This window comes from Macaca mulatta, chromosome 8 (assembly GCF_049350105.2).
Source record: "Macaca mulatta isolate MMU2019108-1 chromosome 8, T2T-MMU8v2.0, whole genome shotgun sequence".
Lineage (NCBI taxonomy): Eukaryota > Metazoa > Chordata > Mammalia > Primates > Cercopithecidae > Macaca > Macaca mulatta.
The window spans coordinates 30,114,931-30,127,698 of NC_133413.1; the positions used below are offsets into that span (position 1 = coordinate 30,114,931).

Here is a 12,768-nt window from a genome sequence, read left to right on the forward strand (position 1 = left end):
CTGCCCATCGCCCATGTGACTAGGTGCCTGCCCCACTCACTTTCGGTACCGGGTCTCATTCCTGCTCTGTTCCCCCAAGCCTGAATCTCAGCCCTGGGGCCCGGCCCCCAAGCCTCCCCCAGGTGGGGCCTGGCCAGCCTCTGGGAGCTAATCCCACCCACAAGGGTGGGGCAGACCCAGCTGGGGAGGGACTCACCGGAACCCCTGGGAAAGGGCCCTGGAGCAGAAAAAGCCCAGCATCTTTAAACGTATCAGCCCTGCTGATATGCAACATGTGGGCCCAGCTCTTGACCATGCACCAAGCCAAATATTAAGAAGCCTAAGAGTCAGACCCTGCCCTTCATGAATTTGGGGCCTAAATGAGCTACCACCTGGTCCACACAGCCAGCACTTGTGTTTAAAAGCACTTAATACGCTCCGAAGCTACATTTATGTACTTGTGTTGTATAATGAGATGAATGAATGAACATTTGCTTCTCTCAGGAAAATGAAAAAAACATTCAGCAATCTGACACTGAAGCCTGATTTTTAAAAAGGGGGTTTTTAGAATGGAGCCCATGAGTTAGATGAATATCCATGTGAAAATTTTCCGTTTTTGACATCAGTTAGATAAGTCAAAATAAAATATGTTATGAATCTAAAAAAAAAAAAATCCGCTGAGTGACTGGAGGTTGAAGGAGACACAAGTTTCACCCCAAAAACAGAAAGTCAGCCTTAGTGAAAAGAAGACAGGCACCATCGGGGAAGATTTAAATACACAGTGGAAAATAAACGGAGCGGAGGAGGGGCTCGCCCAGGGCTCAAACCACTAAGGAAGTGCCTTAAACGTATTTTTCTCTGGAGGAAGCCATTTAAGGAATCTTTATGCCCCAATAACTGTGGGCATGAGAATGAGTTTCGAGATGAAAGAGAGTTGGAGAAACAGGCTGAATAAGAGTTCACCCCCACCCCAGCTTAGGATGTTGGGGTGCCACTCTCTGATGCTTTTCCTGAAATGGATGGGGTGGCGGCATTAATCAGAAGGTGCTCACTAGTGAGGACGTTCTGAGCCCAAGTGACAAAATAAATGTGCATCAATCGCAGACAGCAGCTGGCCCACACTCTCCAAATTTTCAGAAAAGGAAGGGATAAAATCAGCACCGGGTGCTCGTGAGCTCTGCCTGCCCCAGGAACACAACCAAGGGGGTTGACACACATGGCCCCACCACCTCAGGCCGGCAGGTAGACTGGACTTAGTTCAAGGCCAGCAGAAGAGGAGAATCTTTTGAAGAAAAGGCAGTAGGATGTTTCCAAGAAATAAAATCACATATAAGTGGCAAGAGAATAACAGGAACCCTTATATGTAATCCGTGGCCTTTCAAAAGTTGATATTCATTCAGGAATGTTCTAACAGCTATCACTTATCAAAGACTTAAGTGCCAGTCAACTTGCTGAGCATTTCGCTGACCGTGCCTCATTTAATCCCCCACAAATAACCCATGAGATTATAAATACCATCATCATTCCCATTTTACAGATGAGCAAACTGAGTCTCAGAGAAGTTTGAGTAAATTTTCCCAAGGCCACGAAGCTAGAAAATGACAGAAGTCAGAATGTGAGCCCAAATGTGTCTGATTCCAAAAGCTATGTTTGTTTTGAGACAGGGTCTCCCTCTGTCGCCCAGGCTTGAGTGCAGTGGCACAATTACAGCTCACTGCAGCCTTGACCTCCCAGGTTCAAGCAATCCTGCCACCTCAGCCTCCCAAATAGCTGTGACTAGAGGTGCATGTCACCACACCTGGCTCATTTTTGTATTTTTTGTAGAGATGGGATTTCACCATGTTGCCAAGGCTTTTCTCAAATTCCTCGGCTCAATTGATCCTCCTGCCTCAGCCTTCTAAAGTGCTGGGATTACAGGTGTGAGCCACCAGACCCAGACAAGCTATGTTCTTTCTACTATGTTGTACAGCCAGGAAAACTATGCATCAAGTGACAGATTAAACTAGATGACCTTGTAGGCTTCCTTGTTTTTAAAAACTTGAGTCACCAAGAGGTTAACGTGGTGTTAGTGGTTGTGGCTTGGAACGAGAGATGTGCATTATGACAGCAAAGTATCAAGCATGGGATCACCAGGATCAGGGCTACAATTCTTCTTATTTCACCTTTTACAAATATCCCAAAGAGAATGCACAGTGAAACAGTCAGGGCTGCCTTAAGCTCAGACTTCCAGCTGGGCGCAGTGGCTCACGCCTGTAATCCCAGCACTTTGAGAGGCCAAGGCAGAGGATGGCTTGAGCTCAGGCGTTCAAGACTAGCCTGGCCAACATGGCAAAACCTCATCTCTACTAAAAATACAAAAATTAGCCAGGTATGGTGGTGGGTACCTGTAATCCCAGCTACTGGGGAGGCTGAGGCATGAGAATCGCTTGAACCTGGGAGGTTGCAGTGAGTCAAAATCGTGCCACTGCACTCTAGCCTGGATGACAGAGTGAGACCCTATCTCGAAAAAAAAAAGAAAAAAAAAAGGCTCAAACTTCCCCATTGTGACCTTGGCCAAACAAACTCACCTCTCTGACCCTCAGTTTCCTCACGTGCAAAATGAGAAAAAGTACAGATCATATCCTAGAGGATAATTTGGACCTTTAATGAGGGAATGCATTTTTTTTCCAGAAGTGCCTTGATTTTTTTAAGAGTCGCCAAGCTCCTCTTTCCTAGAGATTCTGATTCCCCAGGTCTGAGAGAGGAAACAGTGAGAAAATGCATGTTGGATACTAAGCACTGTGCCTAGCAAAAGTGCACAATAAATGCTGACCTGAAAAAAAAGTAGACACCAAATCCCAGGCAGTGAAGAGCCAAATCTATAGGAAAATTATAGGGAAGAGTTTATGCAAATGTGGGGGGAATACAGTAAATTTTAACATCAACAAGGGCAGTGTAAGAGATGTAAGAAAAAAATCAAAACCATGCAAGAGCTCTATGGAAACAGTCACACCCGGTAAAGAGAACTGATGTCACTGTGGAACGCACTGTCATCTACAGCGGCCATGAAGGCCTAAAAGGAAAAAGACATTTTGTCCAGTGCCACTGCAAAAGCACTAAAACAAAAAGAAGCACACTGCCCACCCCCATCCTATAAAACCAACCGCATTGGGAACACTGGTTATTGCCCATCAAGAAAGATGAGGCCAGGTATGGAGGCTCACACCTGTAACCCCAGCACTTTGGGAGGCTGAGGCAGAGGATGGCTTGAGCTCAGGAGTTCAAGACCAGCCTGGGCAACACAGGCAGACCCCATCTCTACAAAAAATACAAACATTAGCCAGGCGTGGTAGCATGTGCCTGTAGTTCCAGTTACTCAGGAGGCTAAGGTGGGAGGATCACTTGAGACTGGGAGGTAGAGGCTGCAGTGAGTTGTGATCGCGCCATGCATTCCAGCCTGGACAACAGAGTAAGACCCTGTCTTACTCGGGGTGGGAGGTGGGAAAAAAAAGATGACTGATAAGGCCAGAGGACCGCTAACCTAAATGTGCTGTGTGACAGGGAGGGCAAGCTAAGAAGGCAGTGCTCTTCAGGACAAAGGATCAAGTACAGGAGGGCCCCAAGAGAATCTACCAAGTAGGAGAGAGGAGTAGAATGCCAACTTGGTCACCAAATACTGAAATGACAGAAAAGGGAGGCCCCGCTAACATCAGCTGGAAACCAGAGAGGGAATGCTAGAATACCCCAATGAAGGCAAATAAAGTGCATACTGTGTTTGGACAGTGAATGAATGCACGAGTGGGGTCGCCCTAGGGTCCAACTAGCACTGCTTCATAACAGACTGCATGGAGATCTGAGGTTGAATGCATGTAAAACCGTGAAGGCTGCAAAGGGGCCTCTGCCTCTCCTCACCCAGGTGGCAGGGACGCCGGCCCACAACTGGCCGCAAAGCTGTCTTCAGGAGGGCCACAGCCACTCCCTCCCTTGCCACACTGGCTCCTAAATGCATGGGTTTGATCTGATAGGATTAACTCTCATGTTTTCCACGAGTTCTGTAGAGAGCTAGAGATGAAGGCCAGAAATGTAAATAACAGAGGCACACGCCATTCTTCTGTAATTAACATAAACTGCTAATAACGGCCACGTGGCAGCATTCTAGATGCCTTTAAAGAACATGCTTCCAAATGCCTCACACTTTGCTTGAGTGTTTAGGCCACACTGGATTACAAAGGCAGCCTGGAGAAGAACCGCAGGTGCGGTGAAGGTCTCCAGGCCAAATGAACTGAGTTTAGAATTTCCCATCCAGAGTCCACAATGGGCTGCCTGTTCAGCCTGTGATTCTTTTCCACACAACCACTATCAATATACGGGTCAAAGTCCTCAGGGGTTGGGGGGCGGGGACCAGGCAGAATTAACTAGGAGGCCCAGAAGAGCCTTTCCCAACACCAACCCTTCCCACAGACCAGCAACAGTATGTGCGACCTGTGAGGCCAGTGAGCACTCACCTAACACACTCTAAATTCTGCCCCCTCGTCTTCAAATAACTGCTTAATGTCTGAGCACAGGGCAGGCATTCCTCAGTCTACAGTAACTCTAAGCGAGGAACTGACCCCACGATGCATCTTTGTTAGAATGTACAATTCAAGAACCCTATGGCCCAGCAGTTCCACTTTCTCGGTACCTACCCTACAGAAAACTCACAGGTGCTATAGAGGTCTGTGCAGCAGTGTTTTTTGGTAACAGCGTTTTTAACAGTAAAGGATCTGGAAATGACTGAAGTGCCCATGAATTAGGGAAAGGTGAAGTAATTGTGTAGCCTTCTAATTGTAAGGGAGACCGGGCAGGAGTTAAACAAAATCAAGACTTTTGTGTAGCGGCCGAGAACTATCGCCAACCACCCTGTTGAGGGAGGGAGAGGCAATTCAGTAAAGAGACCTTATGTAATCATCCGCAGCCAATGCACTTAACTTTCTGTAAGTCCTAGAGGTATAGATGTACGTGAGGCATCTGAAGAACAGCAAGTCCATGAAAGTGCTCGACCTCTGGGGAAGGGACTGGGATTAGAAACAGTCATCAAGAAAGACTTTCTGCTTGCTCGAGAAGTTTTGCATTCTTCCCCTACGGAGAATGTGTTCATGTACTAACTTGCGCAACGAAAATTTCATTTAAAATTTTTTTTAAAAAAAGAAAAGAAACAGGCCCTGTTCAATGCATTTCAATAATATGTTAGGGGGCAATTTCACCCTGAATCTGGCCCACGCTTCCCAGGGGCTGTGAGCTCGGCAGTGCACATCTGCGTTTCCAGTCAGCAGTGGGCTTTGCAGCACAGATCCTGTTTCAATATTATAAGCCCAACTCTGCAACTCTGTGGATTGTTAAATTTATATGCTAGTTCAAGGAAAAGGCAGGGAAAAAAGAGAAAGTATGTCAATGGGACTTCTGGTCATTAAAAGGGATGTCCTAGGAGTAATTCCAGTTCTTCTAACCCAGCACTGCAGCACTCCAACACAACACACACGTTTCCTAATAAGCCAGCCCTTGCCCAATCACGCTTCCTCCACACCAGGCCTAGCTGCCTGTGGTTTTGACTCTTTCAGCTGGGAATCAGGATTCCTAACATAAATCCAAATCCCCTGAGCTAATGAGAAAAAAGAATCTGAACATCCCATTGCACAAAGTCTAATAAAACATTATTATTCACTCACTGGGGACTCCTAACTATATAGGATACTGCTTTTTAAACACAGACACGCACCCCCTCCCCCTCCTCAAAGCACCACCTATACAGTAATTAGAAACACAAAATTGGCTGTGCACAGGTAGCTCATGCCTATAATCCCAGCACTTTGGGAGCCCAAGGTAGGAGAATCACTTAAGGCCAGGAGTTCGAGACCAGACTGAGCAACATAGTGAGACTCTGTCTCTACAAAAAATTTAAAAATTAGCCGGGTGTGGTGGTGCCTACCTGTGGTCCCAGCTGCTTGGGAGGCTGAGGTGGGAGAATGGCTTGAGCCTGGGGAGGTCAAGGCTGCAGTGAGCCGTGATTGTGCCACTGCACTCCAGCCTAGGAAACAGAGCAAGACTGTCTAAAAAAAAGAGAGACAGAGAGAGAGAGACAAATTATAATATTTAGAACCTACCGAGCAAAACTAACTTATGGCAATAGAAATCAGATTTGTGGTACTTCTGGTTGGGGGTGGGGCTTATCTGGAAATGGTCATGAGGAACTCATCTGGGGTGATGGAAATGTTCTGTCTCCGTATGTATGTGTCGAAACTGATTAAACAGCACACTTAAGATCTGTGCTGTATGTAAATTACACCTCAATTAAAAAAATAACTCCTCACACACAGTTTCTCTCCGGCTGCAGCAGAACTCTGAGCTGTCCTATCAGACGTCGGAAATCTCTGTTGTGCTATGCAAGGAGCATGAGTACCATGGCGACAGTCACCATAAAAATAGATAACAAGATTAAAATGGACGCAGGACACATGAATTTAAGAACAGCACACCAAGAGCAATTCATTTTCAGCAGAAGAAAAATAGAGGAGAGGGAGTTTGCAATTCCTCCGGCACGCTGACAAGCAGCCACTGACTGAATGTGGTTGTTTTTACTAAGAGAGTTGTATATATGGCTTCCTGATACTCAAAGGACAAAAAAGCTGACAACTGGGTTTTTTTGTTTTGTTTTTCTTTTTCCTTTTCTTTTTGTTGCCCAGGCTGGAGTGAAGTAGCACCAGCACAGCTCACTGTAGCCTTAACCTCCCCGGGTTCAGGTGATCCTCCTCCCTCAGCCTCCCAAGTAGCTACAGGTGCACGCCACCACGCCCAGCTCATTTTTGCATTTTTTATAGAGATGGGGTTTCACCATGTTGCCCAGGCTGGTCTCAAACTGCTGGGCTCAATTAATCCTCCTACCTCAGCCTCTCAAAGCAGCTGACACCACAGGTAGTCTCAAAGTGCTTGGATTACAAGAGTGCACCACCATGCCCAGCTGAGAACTATTATTTCTTATCATATTTTGCTTTGTCTAAAAAAAAAAAGGCCGGGCTCACACATGTAATCCCAGCACTTTGGGAGGCTGAGGTGGGAGGATCACCTGAGGTCAGGAGTTCAAGACCAGCCTGGCCATCATGGTGAAACCCTGTCTCTACTAAAAAATACAAAAATTAGCTGGGCATGGTGGCGGGAGCCTATAATCCCAGCTACTCGGGAGGCTGAGGCAGGGAGAATTGCTTGAACCCAGGAGGCAAAGGTTGCAGTGAGCTGAGATCACACCACTGCACTCCAGCCTGGGCAACAGAGCAAGACTCTGTCTCAAAAAACTGTCTCAAAAAAAAAAAAGGACTTCTTAGCCTAACTTTCCCCAAAACCCACTATGTAGCCCAGGGAACCAAATTACAGCAATTCAACAAGCACAGGTGATGTGACAGACACCATGTGGGGCACAAATGATACAGAGACAAAGGAGACTCAGGCCTGTCATTAAGTGTACAAAAATTTTCAACTCTAGTTCTAAATAATTAGGTCCTGCCTATGCTTTTCACATACATCTAAAACTGCCATTTGTTAAGTCAGCGCACCCCAAAATTGGTTCAGCCCATATAAAGAGAGCACTTTCTTGCCAAATACTGATTTCTCAAATGCCAAAATGCAAGCATAAATCACGTGGAGACAAAAATCATCTTACGATATTCTCCAAAGATGAGATAAACCTCTATTCTCTTTGCAGAGCTAAGAAACTTTTGCTAAGTGATTTAGCCCTAGCAGTAACCTGCACAACAACAAAAGTAATCCAAAAATATCAGGAAGAGGAATCTAAAAGTTTTAAATAATCAGGGCAGATTCTAAATAAAGCATATATTTCAGTGAAAGTTAAGCAGAATTAAACTAAAAAAAAAAAATCATATGTAAGCTATAAGTAATACATACGCAAATTTTTTTTTTTTTTTTTTGAGACAGAATCTCGCTGTGTCTCCCAGGCTGGAGTGCAGTGGCGTGATCTCGGCTCACTGCAAGCTCCGCCTCCCGAGTTCACGCCATTCTCCCGCCTCAGCCTCCCAAGTAGCTGAGACTACAGGCGCCCGCCACCACGCCCGGATAGTTTTTTGTATTTTTAGTAGAGACGGGGTTTCACCATGTTAGCCAGGATAGTCTCGATCTCCTGACCTCGTGATCCACCCGCCTCGGCCTCCCAAAGTGCTGGGATTACAGGCTTGAGCCACCGCGCCCGGCCCGCAAAATTTTTTTTAAAAATTTAAGCCAGGAGCAGTGGCTCATGCCTGTAATCCCAACACTTTGGGAGGCTAAGGTGGGAGGATCCCTTGAGCCCGGTGGGTCGAGGCTGCAGTGAACCATGATTGCGCCACTGCATTCCAGCCTGGCAACAGAGTAAGATCCTGTCTCATAAAAAAATGTTTTTAATTCAAATTACAAATGTATTGTCTGATATAAACTAAACATATGCTTTCCTGGAAAATCTCACTTTAAAACATCTTTAACTTGATCTGCCCTGTATTCTCTTTATCGCTAAACTGCAGAGCAATCAGAGGGCTCCGTCTCATCACTGGTGTCAGGATGGTGTTGAGCAAGGTGCTCCTGGGGATACAAATCCACAGTGCGGGACATGAAGTGGGAAGAGACATTCAAGGTCACTCCATGTCCTCCACGGCCAAGCAGAGGACCCAGCACCCACTAACAGCCCCCTCTTCATTTAGTCATCATCCCAAATAGAAGTGGCGTGATGATGATCCCACTATTCTTTTTTTTTTTTTTTTTTTTTTTTTTTGAGAGCTGGAGTCTCATTCTGTTGCCCAGACTGGGGTGCAGTGGCGTGATCTCGGCTCACTGTAACCTTTGCCTCCTGGGTTCAAGCCATTCTCCTGCCTCAGCCTCCTGAGTAGCTGGGATTACAGGCAAGCAACACTACGCCCAGCTACTTTTTGTATTTTTAGTAGAGATGGGGTTTCACCATGTTGGCCAGGCTGGTCTTGAACCCCTGGCCTCCAGCGATCCACCCGCCTCTGCCTCCCAAAGTGCTGGGATTACAGGCGTGTGCCACCGCACCCAGCATGATCCCACTAACCTTCTACATGTCAATCTGTGTTGTTCATTATTATTGGCCATTTCCCCTCCTCCACCTTCTCGTTTTTCCTAAGGACAAAATTTAATTTGCAGCAGCCCTAGGGTCACAAACTGAGTTCTGACCTGACTTAAAATAGTTTTCATCCTTTCTTTGTTTCCTTTTTTTGAGTCAAGGTCTCGCTCTGTCACCCAGGCTGGAGTGCAGTGGTGCCACGATCATGGCTCACTGCTCCTGGCTCACTGCAGCCTCAAACTCCTAGGCCCAAGTGAGCCTCCGACCTCAGCCTCCTAAGTAGCTGGGATCACGGGCAGGTGTGCCATTATGCTTGACTAGTTTTTCTATTTTTTCACAGACAAGTTCTCTCTCTGTTGCCCAAGCCAGTCTTGAATTCCTGGGCTCCAGCAATCCACCCACCTCAGTCTCTCAAAGTGCTGAGGTTACAGGCGTGAGTCAATGCACTTCGCCTGTTTTTTGTTTTGTTTTTTCCATCCTTTCTAAAATGATACCAGAAGGGTCTCTCAAAGATGCTGGAACCTATTTATAAACATTTTTTAAAGAACACACTTGATGATATTGACTCAAATAGTTGCCACTGGAGGGTAAAGCCCCTATTCTATCTGTCTTTCAGCTTTGACAAGTCACATACTAAATAACTGACCCTAGAAATTGGAAGAGACTTTGGAGGTCAGCCTAATTCCTGTCCTCCTCTTCTACCGCATTCCTAATCAACAGCATTCGGCCCCACTTGAATACCGCCAACAGCGGCAAGCTCACTACTTCCTGGGCAGACATTTCCTCTGTTGGACAGATCTGCCAGTTAGAAAATCCTTTTTCATATTGAACTGAAATCTGCTGTCCCGGTCTTTCGGATTAAAGGAGACCTCAAAGTCTATGAACTTCAGCATGATCACTGATCATTCTACAGACAAGGAATCACGTAATCATGCCATAAATGAGAAATCTGCAGCTACAGAGAATAAAGTGACTGTTCCATCTACTGGTTGCATTCCAACACCAGGAGCAAAAATGAACGTCTCCTCCTTCCTATGTCTGATAACCAGGAAAATATGTGAAGGTGCTACTGTGTACCCAAAGCATAAATGTAGTTCAGTTATTCCCTATCCTACAGCATCCCAGACTCCTTTCCAGGATCAAGTCTTGCTTGCTCATGTCCCTATTAACTCTTGGCTCTCCGGTGTCCAAATGTCACCTGACCAGCCAACGTCATTAAGACTAGATCTTATGATTAGATCGCTGAATTTCTGATCCCATTATAAACTGCATTCAATTTTTTTAAAGCTGTATCTTAGAGCTAAGCTCAGTGGCCCATGTTGGTAGACCCAGCCACTTGGGAGGCTGAGGCAGGAAGATTGCTTCAGCCTAGGAGTTCGAATCCAGCCAGGACAACATGGCAAGACTCATGACTCTCTGAAAAAAATAAAAATAAAAACAAATAAAAATATAAACCAATAAAAATAAAAGCCTCACCCACTCAAGGCTCACAGTGAACTGACGAACAACAGAAAAATCCCGATGCTTTTTCTTCTCCATGCCCTGCCCCTCCTCAGTGGACCTGCGCCAACCAGCGGTCAAGGACTCTGTCTTCAACTGTGACTCTAGTTCCTAACCTTGAGCTTGACACACAGCGAGCAGGCACTCGAGATTAATCACTGAATGAATCATCTTCTTTACCCTATCTTGTCCTTGAATCATAAAAAGTTTTAAAAATTGCAGATGTCCCCACTGTGGAATATATACACAACTACAGAAAAGACAAATAATACAAACGTTTAAAAAAAAAAAAAAAAGAGTTGCATGCCTTAATCCATCCAGAAGCAACCAGTATTTGTATTTTGATATTACTATTATTGGTGTATTTCCTTCCAATTATTTTCTAAACACGTTGCTTTCTTAACATTTGAAAATGTAGATGTAGATGTCCCTTAACTTCTGGTGAAAACATTTTTCCCTGTTATTTGAAAGCTATTCCTAAACGTTATTTTTCATAACTTCATAACATTCTATTTTAAAGACATCAGAATTCACTTATGTATTACCTCTAGCCCACACCATTGGATATTTAGGTTATTCCCAAGTTTTTGCTATAGTTTTTTTAAAAATCTCTGAATAATCTCTGTGCATAATTCATCATCAACATTGTGGATATGGTCTCAGGTACATCCCCAGAAGTGGTATTATCTTATCAGGATATACGAACATCTCAGAACGCCACAATTCAAATTTGTAAACCTAAATAAGACTTTAAATTCATCCGTCACTGAGTTTTTTCCTGTTTTCTTTTTAATGAGTACCCCTAATTCTAGACGACTCTGAACCTTGATTTGTCTGCAAAACCAGCAATCCCTCCCACTTCTGCGCCACTAACAAATCTGATGAACGTGCCTTCTGTGTCTTCACTGCCAACACTGGGAAAATGTTGAACAGATCAAGGCCAAGAATAGAACCCTACTGTACTCATTTTCAGATCTCCTTCCAGGCTGCCTCAGTGCCAATAATTAACAGTTTCACATAGGATTGTTAAATTAAATTAATAACACCATCCAGCCCACATCTTACCACTTATGATTTAATATGGACCATCATACCTCAAGAAACTGTTAAATACTTTACTGAAGCCAAAATGTACCATAGTCGCTGCACTATTCTCTGGCCTAGTAAACAAACCACCATATAAGACAGGAAATAGATTTAATTCTATATGATTCAGCTGGCTTCTGGTTATCCTTGCATCCTATAGCCACACATTGTTAAACAAAATGCACTTCAGTTTCATTTTGTTAATGTTTCAAAAGCAGTATACTTTTTCTTTGAGACAGGGTCTCACTCTATTGCCCAGGCTGGAGTGCAATGACATGATCTCAGCTCAATGCAGCCTCCAGTTTCTGCAGGGCTCAAGCAAGCCTCCTGCCTCAGCCTCCTGAGCAGCTGGGAGTACAGGCATGCACCACCACACTCTGCTAGTCTGTTGTTTTGTTTTTTTGTTTTTGATTGAGTCTCGCTCTGTCGCCCAGAGTGGAGTGCACTGGTGCGATCTTGGCTCACTGCAACCTCAGCCTTCTGGGTTCATGCAATTCTCCTGCCTCAGCCTCCCGAGTAGCTTGGACTACAGGCGCCCACCACCATGCCTGGCTAATTTTTTGTATTTTTAGTAGAGACAGGGTTTCAACCTGTTAGCCAGGATGGTCTCGATCTCCTGACCTCGTGATCTGCCCACCTCAGCCTCCCAAAGTGCTGGGATTACAGGCGTGAGCCACTGCGCCCGGCCCCAGCTAGATTTTTTTCTTTTGTAGAGACAGGATCTCAACTATGTTGCCCGGGCTGGCCTCAAACTCCAGGGCCCAAGCAATCCTCCTGCCTCAGCCTCCCAAACTGCTGGGATTACAGGCATGAGCCACTACAGCTGGATCAGTATTTTTAAATAATTGAATTTAGTCCCACCTGTAAACAACAGGGTGACTATTGGACAGTCTCTCTCACCAGTGGCTCATCTGGGGCAAGCGCTCAGTCTTGGGTGGTAAATCAGACTATTCTAGGTCACAGAGTCCTGAACTTACTCACTTCAGCTAGACCCCAAATCAGCCTCATTTGCTGGGAGCCATTTGGATCGATACCAGGCTCCTGAGAATTGTACATCATATGGCACTTGATGGCTGTGACTCACAACTCACCAAGGTAGGACCTCAACATCACTCTCAGAGATCCCT

At 45.3% G+C, this 12,768-nt stretch overlaps 1 protein-coding gene across 14 annotated transcripts in view; it reads right to left on the reverse strand.

Moving 5' to 3' along the window:
• Window positions 1-12,768, reverse strand: part of ZNF395 (zinc finger protein 395) — a 42,149-nt gene that overhangs the window by 24,307 nt on the left and 5,074 nt on the right. For 9 of the 14 annotated variants that reach the window (XM_077943353.1, XM_077943345.1, XM_028852498.2 and 6 more), the window contains exon 2: window positions 5,924-6,044. The exons of the other annotated variants lie outside the window; for them this stretch is intronic. The gene's annotated coding sequence lies outside the window, so the exon portion shown is untranslated. The remainder of the gene's footprint in view (window positions 1-5,923; window positions 6,045-12,768) is intronic. 14 annotated transcript variants of the gene reach the window in all.